Genomic DNA, 12,703 nt, shown 5'->3' with positions numbered 1-12,703 from the left:
TTGAACAAGTCAGTAGATGTTGTTTATTTGGATTTTCAGAAGGCCTTTGACAATGTGCTACAGAAGAGGCTACTTAACAAGGTAAGAGCCCATGGTATTACAGGAAAGATACTAGATGGATAGAAGATTGTGTGACTGGCAAGAGACAAAAAGTAGGAATAAAGGGAGCCTTTTCTGACGGGCTGCCGGTAACTGGTGTGTTCTATGTGTTGGTGTTGGGTCCACTTCTTTTCATGTTATATGTCAATGATTTAGATGATAGATTTGATGGCTTTGTGACAGTTTGCAGATGACATGAAGATAGGTCCAGGGGCAGGCAGAGTGAAAAGAAACAGGGAATCTGCAAAAGTACTTAGACAGATTGGGAGAATGGACAAAGAACCACAATAGGTGTGTGTGTATATATATATGTGTGTGTGTGTGTATGTGTGTGTGTGTTAAATGGTTCAATTGAATAAGAAGTGCAAAAACAGAAATAAAAAAGCAGTGAAGTTGTGTTCATAGGTTCAATGTCCATTCAGAAATCAGATGGCAAGGGGGAAGAAGCTATTCCTGAGTCACTAAGTGTGCATCTTCAGGCATCTGTACCTCTTTCCTGATGGTAACAATGAGAATAGGACAAGTTCTAGGTGGTGGGGTCCTTAATGATGGATGCCACATTTTTGAGGCACCAATCTGTGAAGATTTCTTGGATACTATGGAGAAGTGGCAGATGGAATACAGTGTAGAGAAGAGTGTAATTATGTACTTTGGTAGAAGGAATAAAGATATTTTCTAAATGGGGAGAAAATTCAAATATCAGAGGTGAAAAGGGACTTGGGAGTCTTCGTGCAGGACTCCTCAAAGGTTAACTTGTAGGTTGAGTCAGTGGTAAGGAAAGCAAATGCAATGTTAGTGTTCGTTTTGAGAGGACTAGAATATAGGAGCAAAGATGTAATGCTGAGGCTTTATAAGACATTGGTCAGACTGCGGTTGGAGTATTGTGAGCAGTTCTGGACCTCGTATCAAATAATAGATGTCCTACCGTTGGAGAAGGTGCAGAGGAGGTTCACGAGAATGATCCTCAGTATAAAAGGGTTAACATATGAGGAGTATTTGATGGCTCTAGGCCCATACTTGCTGAAGTTAAGAAGAATAAGGGTGGATCTTACTGAACCCTGTCAAATTTTGCATAGCCTAGGTCAAGTGGATGTGGGGAGGTTGTTTCCTATAGTGGCAGAGTCTGGAGCAGAGGTCACAGCCTCAGAATAGAGGGACATCCATTTAGAACAGAGATGAGGAGGGATTTCTTTATCCAGAGAGTGGTGAATCTGTGGGATTCATTGTCACAGATGGCTGTGGAGGCCAAGTCATTGGGCAAATTTAAAGCGGAAGTTGATAGGTTCTTGATTAGTCAGGGCGTCATAGGTTACGTGGAGAAGGCAGTAGAATAGGATTAGGAGGGATGATGAATCAGCCACGATGGAATAGCAGAGCAGACTCGATTGGCTGAATGGCTTAATTCCGCTCCTGTGTCTTTTGGCCTTATAGTTCATACCCTCTATTCTTGGCAGCATGTTACATAGGAGGTGGATATTTAGTATAAATTGCCATCAGGATCAGCAGAACTTTGTATACTAAATGGCACCAGTACAATGCTGTTCTATACCCTATGTTCCATCAACATGAGCATGTTTTGGATATGGAAGGAAGCTGGAGGAGACCCTCACTGTCACAGGGAGAACATGCAATCACCTCACAGGCAGTCAGGTAGCCTGGATTGCATATAGGTGACAAAAACTATGCAACAGCAGCTCTAGTAGTAACCAGGAAGGACTTTGTTGCAGATCCACTCCTGAGATACTTTAATCACCTTCATATTTCTAACTCTTTGAGAAGTGTCTCCGTACTTGAAAGGGACTGATGAAAGGGTTCAGCAGGTTAGTAAACAGCATTGAACATTGGATACCCAGGATGCATTACTGGTGAAAACTAAATTGAGAGGTTTAAAGGGCTATACACGATAATGGGTATTCAGAGAGAATTTCAGGCAGGAGTTTTAGCGAGATTTACGTGTGGTTTAATCAATACCTGAGAGTGAGTCACGGGCTGAAATCCAGCAGAGATATTTTGAGATTTATTTATAGAATAATAACTATGCTGTGTTAAGTTATAGGCTGGTATCTATCTGTGTTCAGATGGCCTCAATGGAAAGGAAGATGATGCATGTTATGGCCGTCACCAGAAACTCAAACTCACTGTTACTGATATCAATGGAACAATGCCAACATTCCAAGGTGTGGAGATTACCTTTATTACATCTTTTTCCAGCTGCAGGCCTCTCCACCTGCAGATGATGCCATACCTGGATTTTTATAGAGTCATAGTGCACTACAGCATAGAAACAGGCCCTTTGGCCCATCTAGTTCATGCCAAACTATTATTCTGCCTGGTCCCATTGACCTGCACCTGGACTATAGCCCTCCACACCCCTCCCATCCATGTGCTTATCCAGACTTCTCCTAAATGTTGACATGGAATCTACATCCACTAGTTCCAGTGGCAGCTCATTCCATATTTACACTACCCGCTGAGTGAAGAAGTTCACCATCAAGTTCCCCATAAATATTTTACCTTTCACCACTAACCTTTGATCTTTAGTCCTAGACTCTCTCAATCTCAGTGGTAAAAATCTGTATGTATTTACCCTCTCTATACTACCCATAATTTTGTAATACCTCTATCATATCTCCACTCATTCTTCTATGCTCTAGGGAATAATAACCTCTTTAACCTTGCCCTATAACTCAGGTCCTCAAGACTCAGCACATCCTTATATATTTTCTCTCTACTCTTTCAGTCATATTAATATCATAAATTTTCTCTGTACTTTTAAACTTCCTGATGTGGATGACATTTTTATTTTCAAAAATAAACTTGATTAGAACCTAGAACAGTATGGCATAGTAAGGGCTCTTCCCCACAAAGTTGAGCTGACCTAATAAGCCTACTGAGGATTCCAGATTAGATTTATCAGTCATATGTATATAGAAACATATAGTGAACAACCAACACAATCTGAGTTTTGTGCTGGGGAGCAGCCCACAAGTGTCGTCGGCTTCCAGCACCACCATAGCATGCCAGCAATGTTAGCATGAGATAATAAGACATAGGAGCAGTATTAAGCAATTTAGCACATCAAGTCTTTTCCAGCATTCCATCATGACTGATTAATTATCCCTCTCAATCCCATTCTCCTGCCTTCTCCCTGTAACCTTTAATATCTTTACTAATCAAGAACCTATCAACATCTGCTTTACGTATATCAAATAACTTGGCCTCCACAGCTGTTGGTATGAATGAATGCCACAGATTTACCATCCTCTTACCAAGAATATTTAGCCATTTCAATATTCAGCATGTTTCAATAAGTTCCCCTCGCATTCTTCTAAACTCCTTTGAGTACAGGCCTGGATCCACTAAATGCTCCTCATATGTTAGCCTTTTCATTCACACACATCATGCAGCAAAACAGACCCAACAACAACAAAACAAACTCTTTCTAACATCCCACTCACCCCCACCAGGTCAGTACCCCAACCTCTGGAGCTGACGATCCTGGACAGGGCTTCCTTCAACTCCACAATCAATATAACCCTTCCCTCCTGCACAGCCCATAACACTCCATTTCTCCTTACTATTGTTATCCCCCCATACTTTCCTCCAGTTGCATTAAATTTATGTCCCCTCACACTAGCCATTTCTGACTTGGAGAAAAGTCTCTGACTGCCCACTCTGTACCTTTTATCAGTTTGTACACCTCTATTAAGTCACTTGCAATCTTCCTTCACTCCAAAGAAAAAAGTCCTAGCTCGCTCAACCCATCCTCATTAGATTCAAGATTGTTTATTGTCATTCTTCAGGAGATAAGTGTAAAGGAGAATGAAATGATTGTTGCTCCGGAGCTAATGCAGCATAAAAAACACAATAAATATAAATATAAAAACAGTCCCATTAATCACAATGTATAAGTAACTGTTGAGTGTAGCCACATTATTAGCTTTTGTCCATGGACTGATTGTATGTACATAAAGTGATAAAGTGCAGGAGTATCTGTACATAAGGTGACTCTGACAGGAGGTGATAAAGTGGCAAAGTGTCGTGGCAAGAGGATCTCTTCTAGGTAGCAGCAGTGATTGGACATGCTCTCTAATCCAGGCATCATCCAGGTAAATCTCTGAAGGAGAAAGAATGATAAAATGGGAAAAATGAGAGTAGAAACTAAGAGAGTGAGAGAAAGAAACAGAGAAAAAAAGTGTAAAGGGAAGAAAAAAGGATGGAAAGAAATAAAGACAGACAGGTAAGGTGTTGATTACCAGCAGAGCCAGAAGGTTTCAAACAGCTGCTAATGTTACCTTCTGCTCTTGAGGTTTCCACTACTTGTTCAGATGGATGTAATGGATTCAATAGCCTTATTTGAAGATAAGCAGGGGAATTAAAACTAGCTGGTCAATATTTATTCTTCAGCCAATGCCATTAATATAGATTATTAAGTTTGTTATCTCAAGTGCTGTTTATGGAATCAAGCATAGACAAATAGGTCAGATCATAGACAGATTTCTCAATGTTAAAATTATGACTACACTTTGAAAATAATTAATAATTTGTGTGTTTTAGGAAATACCGAGGTCATAAAAATTGCTGCCTAATGCAAGCATGTTCATTCTTGAGTGTCTCTGAACTAGAATAATGTAATTTATCTCCAAGTATATCACAACCATCCAGGTGCACAGTTAAAAAAATAAAATGATCACTCCAATCCTTTAGTAAACAGCAAGGGTTTTCTTTGCAGATAAGGTGCTAAAGGTTCTTCTTAATAGGTGCTAATGCTCACTCTCACACCCCAAGTGTAATGTGTAGCAGATAGCACAGGTTTCCTCCCAACACCTGCACAACTAGGCCAGACTGGATTTCAGAGACAGAGGCAGATCCATAAGCTGTTGTTTATGTTGGAAGATCATCAATATGTTATGTCCTAAAATAAAGTGACCAGAACATACCTCCTGTACCAAATAAAACTACCACCAAGTTTATGTTCATGGTCTCCCCATCCACTTCAATATCAGTAAGTTGTGTATTCAGAGATTCTGTTCCGCACACCAGTGTTGTAGTGCATAGTTATTTGAGTTACTGTCACCTTCCTTTCAGCTTGAACAAGTCTGGTCATTCTCCTCTGACCTCTCTTATTAACAAGGCACTTTCGACTGCTGCACAGCCACATGCTAGAAGTTTTGTTTTGTTTATTGCACCATTCTCTGTAAACTCTCGGGACTGTTGTGCGTGAAAATCCCAGGAGATCAGCAGTTTCTGAGATACTCAAACCATCCCATCTGACACCAACAATCATACCACAGTCGAAGTCACTTAGATCACATTTCTTCCCCATTCCGTGGTTTGGCCACATCTTCATGCTTTTATGCATTGAGTTGCTGCCACGTGATTGGCTGATTAGAAATTAGCATTGACAAGCAACTGTACCTAATAAAGTGACCACTGAGTGTGGAATAGTACAAGCCCTGAGTGTATACACTTCCCCTCAGTTTTATCATTCAGCAACATGATATCTATTTTACTATGTGTTGACTGTACACAGCCACCAGGCCGGACACTACTGTCAATAGATTCAGATTCATTTATGAAACATTTTGAAGATTAGGTTTACTTGTCAGATGTGCCCTAATGGTTCTGCCTCTACAACAGCCCCTGCTCCACACACCCACCTCTCTGTGTGTAAAGAACTTAGCTCTGATATTCTCCCTCTACTTTCCTCCAATGACCCTAAGATTCTGCCCCCCCCCCCCGTGTATTAGCCAGTTCCACCCTGGGATAAGTCTCCAGCTGTCCACTTAAATCCATGCCTCTTATCATCTTGTACTCCTCTATCAAATCATCTCTCGGATTCCTTGAGTCCAAAGAGAAAAGCTCAACCTATCTTCATAAGACATGCCCTGTCTAGTCCAGGCCACATTCTGGTAAATCTCTTTCGCACCCTCTCTAAAGCTTCCACATCCTTCCTATAATGAGGCGACCAGAATTGAACACAATATTCCGAGTAAGCTACATTTAATGCAAGTGAAACCAAATGCTGATTCAGCTCAGGTGAGGAAGAATGTGAAGGGGTTTAAAGGGAAGCCTAAACACTGCGGCACAAATGCGTTCTAGGCTGTAAAGTTCTTTGCAGTTGTCTGGATCTGCCCTTCCTTGTCCATCTGTGCTGTTGTGAAGTTGAGATTCAAGCTGTCTCCATGTCTCCAGGTGTATAATTTATATTTAATTTATAAGACCATAAGATATGGGAGCAAAATTAGGCCATTTGGCCCATCAAATCTACTCTGCCATTTCATCATGCTGATCCAATTTTTCTCTCAGTCCCAATCTCCTGGCTTCTCTCTGTATCCCTTTGTGTCCTGACCAATCAAGAATCTATCAACTTCTGCCTTAAGTATACTTATGACTTGGCCTCCACAGCTGCCTTGGCAAAGAATTCCACAGATTCACCACTCCCTGGCTAAAGAAATTGCACCTCATCTCTGTTCTAAAGGATGCCCCTCTATTCTGAAGCTGCGTCCTCTGGTCTTAGACTCTCCCATCATAGGAAACACCCTGTCTGTATCCACTCTATCAATGCCTTTCACGACTTGATAGGTTTCAATGAGGTCATCCTCATTCTTCTGAATTCTAGTGAATACAGGCCCAGAGCCATCAAATGCTCTTCATATGACAAGCTATTTAATCCTGGAATTATGTCAACCTCCTTTGAACCCTCTCCAGTTTCAGCACATCTTTTCCAAGATGAGGGGCCCAAAACTGCTCACAATACTCCAAGTGAGGCCTCAGCAGTGCTTTATGAACTCTCAACATTGCTTGTTTTTATATTGTAGCCCTCTTGAAATGAATGCTAACATTGCTTTTGCCTTCCACAGCACAGTCTCAACCTGCAAATTAACCTTTAGGGAATCCTGCACAAGGACTCCCAGGCCCCTTTGCTCCTCTGTTTTTTGTGTTTTTTCTCCATTTAGAAAATAATAAACACTTGCATTTAATCTACCAAAGTTCATGACCATACACTTTCTGACACTATTTCATTTGCCATTTATTTGCCCATTCTCCTAAGTGCCTCTGCAGCCTCTCTACTTCCCAAAACTACCTGTGTCTTCACCTCTTCTCATATCATCTGTAAATGTTGCAATGAAGCCATCAATTCCATCATCCAAATCATTGACATATAACATAAAGATTAGATTTTAGTTTAGATTCAACTTTATTGTCTTTGTGCCGAGTACAGATACAAAGCCAACGAAATGCAGTTAGCATCTAACCAGCAATGCAAAGAATAGTGTTATTTACAAAATAACTACAAATAAAAACTAAATGCTACAGCACACAAATATAAAAGTACTGAAAAAGAATTGGTCCCAATGCAGACCCCTGTGGAACACCCCTAGTTACCGGCAGCCAACCAGAAAAGGCTCCCTTTTTGCCCATTCTTTGCCTCCTGCCAATCAGCCAATGCCTTATCCATGCTAGAATGTTTCCTGTAATACCATGGGCTCATAGCTTGTTAAGTAGCTTCATGTAGCATCTTGTCAAAGGCCTTCTGAAAATCTAAACATATAACATCAACTAATACACATAAAAGTTGCTGGAGAACGCAGCAGGCCAGGCAGAATCTCTAGGAAGAGGTACAGTCGACGTTTCGGGCCGAGACCCTTCGTCAGATTCTCTCTTACTAGCTCTTCTTTCAGTTAGCCCAGACGAAGGGTCTCGGCCCGAAACCTGGCCGAGATGCTACCTGGCCTGCTGCGTTCACCAGCAACTTTTATGTGTGTTGCTTGAAATTCCGGCATCTGCAGATTTCCTCGTGTTAACATCAACTAATTCTCCTTTGTCCATCCTGCTTGTTATTTCTTGAAAGAATTCCAACAGATTTGTCAGGCAAGATTTTCCCTTGAGGAAACCATGCTGACTATAGTCTATTTTATCATGTGCCTCCAAGTGCCCTGCGACTTCTTCCATAATAATCGACTTCAACATCTTCTCAACCACCTAGGTTAGACTAACTGGCCTGGTTTCCTTTCTTCTGACTCTCTCCCTTCTTGAAGAGTGGAGAGACATTTGAAAATTTCCAGTCTTCCAGAATCTAGTGCTTCTTGAAAAATCATTACTAATGCCTCCACAATCTCTTCAGCCACCCCTTTCAGAACTCTGGGGTGTACATCATCTGGTTCAGGTGACTTATCTACCTTCAGACCTTTCAGTTTCCCAAGAATCTCTCTAGTTATATAACTTCTCACACTTCCTGACCCCTGAAACCTGGAACTTACACCATACTGCTAGTGTATTCACAGTGAAGACTGATGCAAAATGCTTATTCCGTTCATACCCCATTTCGTTTTCCCCTATGACTACCTCTTTACCATTGTTCTCCAACAGTCCAATATCCACTCTCGCCTCTCTTTTACACTTTATGTATCCAAAGAAACTTTTGGTATCTGCTTTAATATTTTCAGCTAACTTACTTTCGTATTCTATCTTTACCTTCTTAATGACTATTTTAGTTGCCTTCTGTTGGTTTTTAAAAGCTTTCCCAATGCTCTAACTTCCCACTAATTTTTGCTCTATTATATGCCCTCTCTTTGGCTTTTATGTTTGCTTTGAATTCTCTTGTTAGCCACATTTGTGACATCTTTCCTTCAGAATACTTCTTCCTCTTTGGGATTTATATATCCTGTGCCTTCCGAATTGCTTCCAGAAATTCTAGCCATTACTGCTCTGTCGTCATCCCTGCCAATGTTCTTTTCCAATCAGTTCTGCCCAACTCCTCTCTCATGCCTCTGTAATTTCCTGTACTTCATTGTAATACTAATGTGTCTGACTTTTAATTCTCTTTCTCAAATTTCAGGGTGAATTTTTTTTTCATATTATGATCATTTCCCCCTCAGGGTTTTTTTTTTATCTTAAGCTCTCTAATCAATTCTGATTCACTGCACAACACCAAATCCAAAATAGCTGATTCCCCCAGTAGGCTCAACCATGAACTGCTCTAAAAAGCCATCTTGTAGATACTCTAGAAAATCCCCTTCCAGGAATCTAGCACCATCCTGATTTACCCAATCTATCTACATATTGAAGTCCCCCATGACTATTGTAACATTGCTCTTTTGGCGTGCACTTTCTATCTTCCATAGGAATTTGTAGGCCACATCCTTACTACTGCTTGGGGGTCTGTAAACAACTTCCATCAGGGTCCTTTTACCCTTGCAGTTCCTCAGCTGTATCCACAATGATTCAACATCTTCTGACCCTATGTCACCTTTCTAATGATTTGATTTCATTTTTTACCAGCAGAGTAATGCCGCCCCCTCTGCCTTCCTGCCTGTTCTTTTGATACAATGTGTGTCCTTGGACATTAAGCTCCCAACTATAATCTTCATTCAGCCATGATTCAGTGATGCCTACAATGTCATATCTGCCAATCTGCAACTGAGCTGCAAGTTCATTTACCTTATTCCATATACTGCCCACATTCAAATATAACACCTTTAGTCCTGTATTCATCCTTTTCGTTTTATTGCAACCGACCCGGTTGACTGCAGTTTTACCCTATCAACAGCCTCTCTTCACTACACATTGCCTCTGATTGTAAACCAGCTACCTCATCTTCAGCACTATCGTCCGCCTTTCCTACATTATTTATTGCATTGAGATATAGGCAGCTCAGGACACTAGTCACACCGTGGTCAACATTTTGATTCTGAGGTCTTACCAACATCTGTATTACAATACCAACATAATATAATATATTATGTATTTTATATATTTGTGTATATATACAGTATATAGAATATATATTATACAGTACTGTGCAAAAGTCTTAGACATAAATATATAGTTAGGGTACCTAAGATTTTTGCACAGTACTGTGGTAATTTTAGGTATGGCTCTGTACTGCTGCCACAAAATAAAATCATGATATATGTGAGTGATGATTAACCTGATTTATATATGGGTCTCTGTTGTGGACCGAAAGTGGGAAAAGGGCAGGGAGAGGGGAATCATGGTAGGGAAAGGGGGAAGGGAGAGAGGGGAGAATCAATAAACCAGTTGTTTGGAGTGAAATAACCTTGCCTGATGTCTCAGAGCCGGATATGTCCGCACCCACGCCAGCCCCCAGCCTGACACTCCTTCTCTGCCACCTATCCCACATTCCTCCAGTGTGCTCCACCTTCATCATCCCCAACATCCATTGCTCCCAGAGAATATATATTTCAGGTGAATATATATATTCACCCAAACCATCATAGTTCATTCCTGTCCATGGATGCTGCAGTTTTGAGGCATCGCCTTTTGAAAATGTCCTCAATAGTGGGAAGGCTAGTTCCCATGATGGAACTGGTTGAGTTTGAGTTTCCAACCCTCTGCAGCTTTGTCCAATCCTGTACAGAGGCCCCTGTGGTGAGGCCAGTTAGAACGCTCTCCACACTACGTTTTTCATTGCACCTTCCATACATGTACTGCATACAAATCCCCACATTATTAAATTCAAAAGTCTGATATATCAACATACAGTAAATTTATCCCTATGAATGGCAAAACATTTCCCCTCCATCTCCACTTTAAGTAATTGCTCTTCCTTATCAACCTGATGTGTTTTTGATGTCAACCATTACAATACTGTGGTGGTACGGTTCAGATTCACATTAGTTTATTGCCATATACATTAGGGTGCAATGAAATTCCTAGCTTGTGTGAGGCTCAGAGTTAACAGCATGCATGATGATAATAAAAAGCAACAATAAATACAGCAACAAATGCAAAACAACAGAATGGTGCAAAGATTATCGAGTGACTTTTGTGTATTGTCTGACTTAGGGACAAAATCCACTTATGAGCATCTGAAGAAACGGAAGCCACTCATTCCTGGGGGTGCTCTGTATCCAGAATTATCCAAACCTTCCAACTCCCATTGCCATGTTGAGTTAACCGCAATAATTTAACTTCTCAATGGTTTCTCCCTGGGACTTCCAGAGCCTCCCCATTCCAGACACAACGGGTGTACTATGAGCAGTGTTGGGCCCCTTATCTAAGAAAGGATATGTTGGCATTGGAGAGGAAGTTCACGAGAATGATCCCAGGAATGAAACATATGAGGAGTGTTTGATGGTTCTTGGCCTGTACTCACTGGAGTTTAGAAGAATGAGGAAGGATCTCGTTGAATCCTATCAAATATTGAAAGACCGAGATTGAGTGGACATGGAGAGGATGTTTCTTATAGTGGGGGATCCTAGGATCAGAGGGCACAGTCTCAGGATAGAAGGATGTCCATTTAGAATAGTGATGAGGAATTTACTTTGCCGGAGGGTAGTGAATCTGTGGAATTCATTGCCAAAGACTACTTGGAGGCCTAGTCATTGGGTATATTTAAAATGGATGTTGATAGCTTCTAGATTAGCAAGGGCATCAAAGGTTACAGGTAGAAGGCAGGATAATGGTGTTGAGAGGGAAAATAAATCAGCCATGATAGAATGGCAGAGAATATGATGGGCTGAATGGCCTAATTCTATCTTATAGGCTTATGCTCTTAAGGAACCTGAGAGTCAGTAACTGAGTTTTACAATTCACTGTATATTAAACTACTCTCTGATTGGTCATTGGCTCTTACAACATGGAAGCAAGCCCTTCAGCTCTACTGCTCCATTCCAATCTTTCATACTTTATTATGTGTTGTTATTGTCTTACGTTATTCCATATTCCAGCTCAATGCACTCTGTAATGATCTGACCTGTATAAATAGTATGCAAGACAATCTTTTCATTGTGTCTTAGTACGTGACAATAATAAACCAATACTAATACCAATACCAACCAAAATGCCCATGTAAGCTAGTTCCATTTGCCTGTGCTTGGCCCATATCCATCTAAACCTTTCCCATCAATGTACCTGTCCATATCCCTTTAAACCTTTCCTATCCCTGTACCTGTCCATATCCCTCTAAACCTTTCCTATCAATATACCTGTCCATATCCCTCTAAACCTTACCTATCAATGTACCTGTCTAAGGAATTTGTATGTTCTCTCCATGACAGCGTGGGTTTCCTCCAGGTGCTCCAGTGTCCTGCTCCATTCCAATGACATATAAGTTAGGGTTAGTAAGTTGTGGGCATGCTATGTTGGTGCCAGAAGCATGGTGACATTTGCCAGCTGCTCCCAGCACATACTCAGACTGAGTTGGTTGTTAACATAATGTTTCGATGTTTTAATGTACATGTGACAAATAAAGCTAATCTACTCTGAAACACCAATAAAAAATGTTTCAATCTGCTCAACTTCTCTCCACAACACAGTCCCTCGAGTCCCAGTAATGTCCTCCTAAATTTCCTCAGCACTCTTTCCAACTTAATGGCATTTTTCTTAAGCAGGGTGACCAAAACTGAACATAGTATTCTGAATGTGACTTCACCAACATCTTGTACAACTCCATCATAACACCCCAACTTCTGTATTTAGCGCTGTACCCGATGAAGGTCAGCATGCCAAAAGCCTTCTTCAAGGTTCAAAGTAAATTGATTATTAAAGTATGTATGCCATTTAGAACCTTGAGATTTATTTTCTTACTGGCTGTCACAGAAAAAGAAGGAAATACAATGGTATCCATGAAAAACCA

General features: G+C 40.8%; 1 protein-coding gene across 1 annotated transcript in view; it reads left to right on the top strand.

Annotated features, from left to right (window-relative positions):
• The window catches only part of nhej1 (nonhomologous end-joining factor 1), a 403,798-nt gene that overhangs the window by 363,676 nt on the left and 27,419 nt on the right, over positions 1-12,703 (top strand). The gene's annotated exons all lie outside the window — the stretch shown is intronic.

The sequence above is a fragment of the Mobula hypostoma genome, chromosome 6 (assembly GCF_963921235.1).
Source record: "Mobula hypostoma chromosome 6, sMobHyp1.1, whole genome shotgun sequence".
In the NCBI taxonomy this organism is placed as follows: Eukaryota; Metazoa; Chordata; class Chondrichthyes; order Myliobatiformes; family Myliobatidae; genus Mobula; species Mobula hypostoma.
The sequence above is the reverse complement of the archived record's forward strand: the minus strand, read 5'-3'. Positions and strand labels throughout refer to the sequence as shown.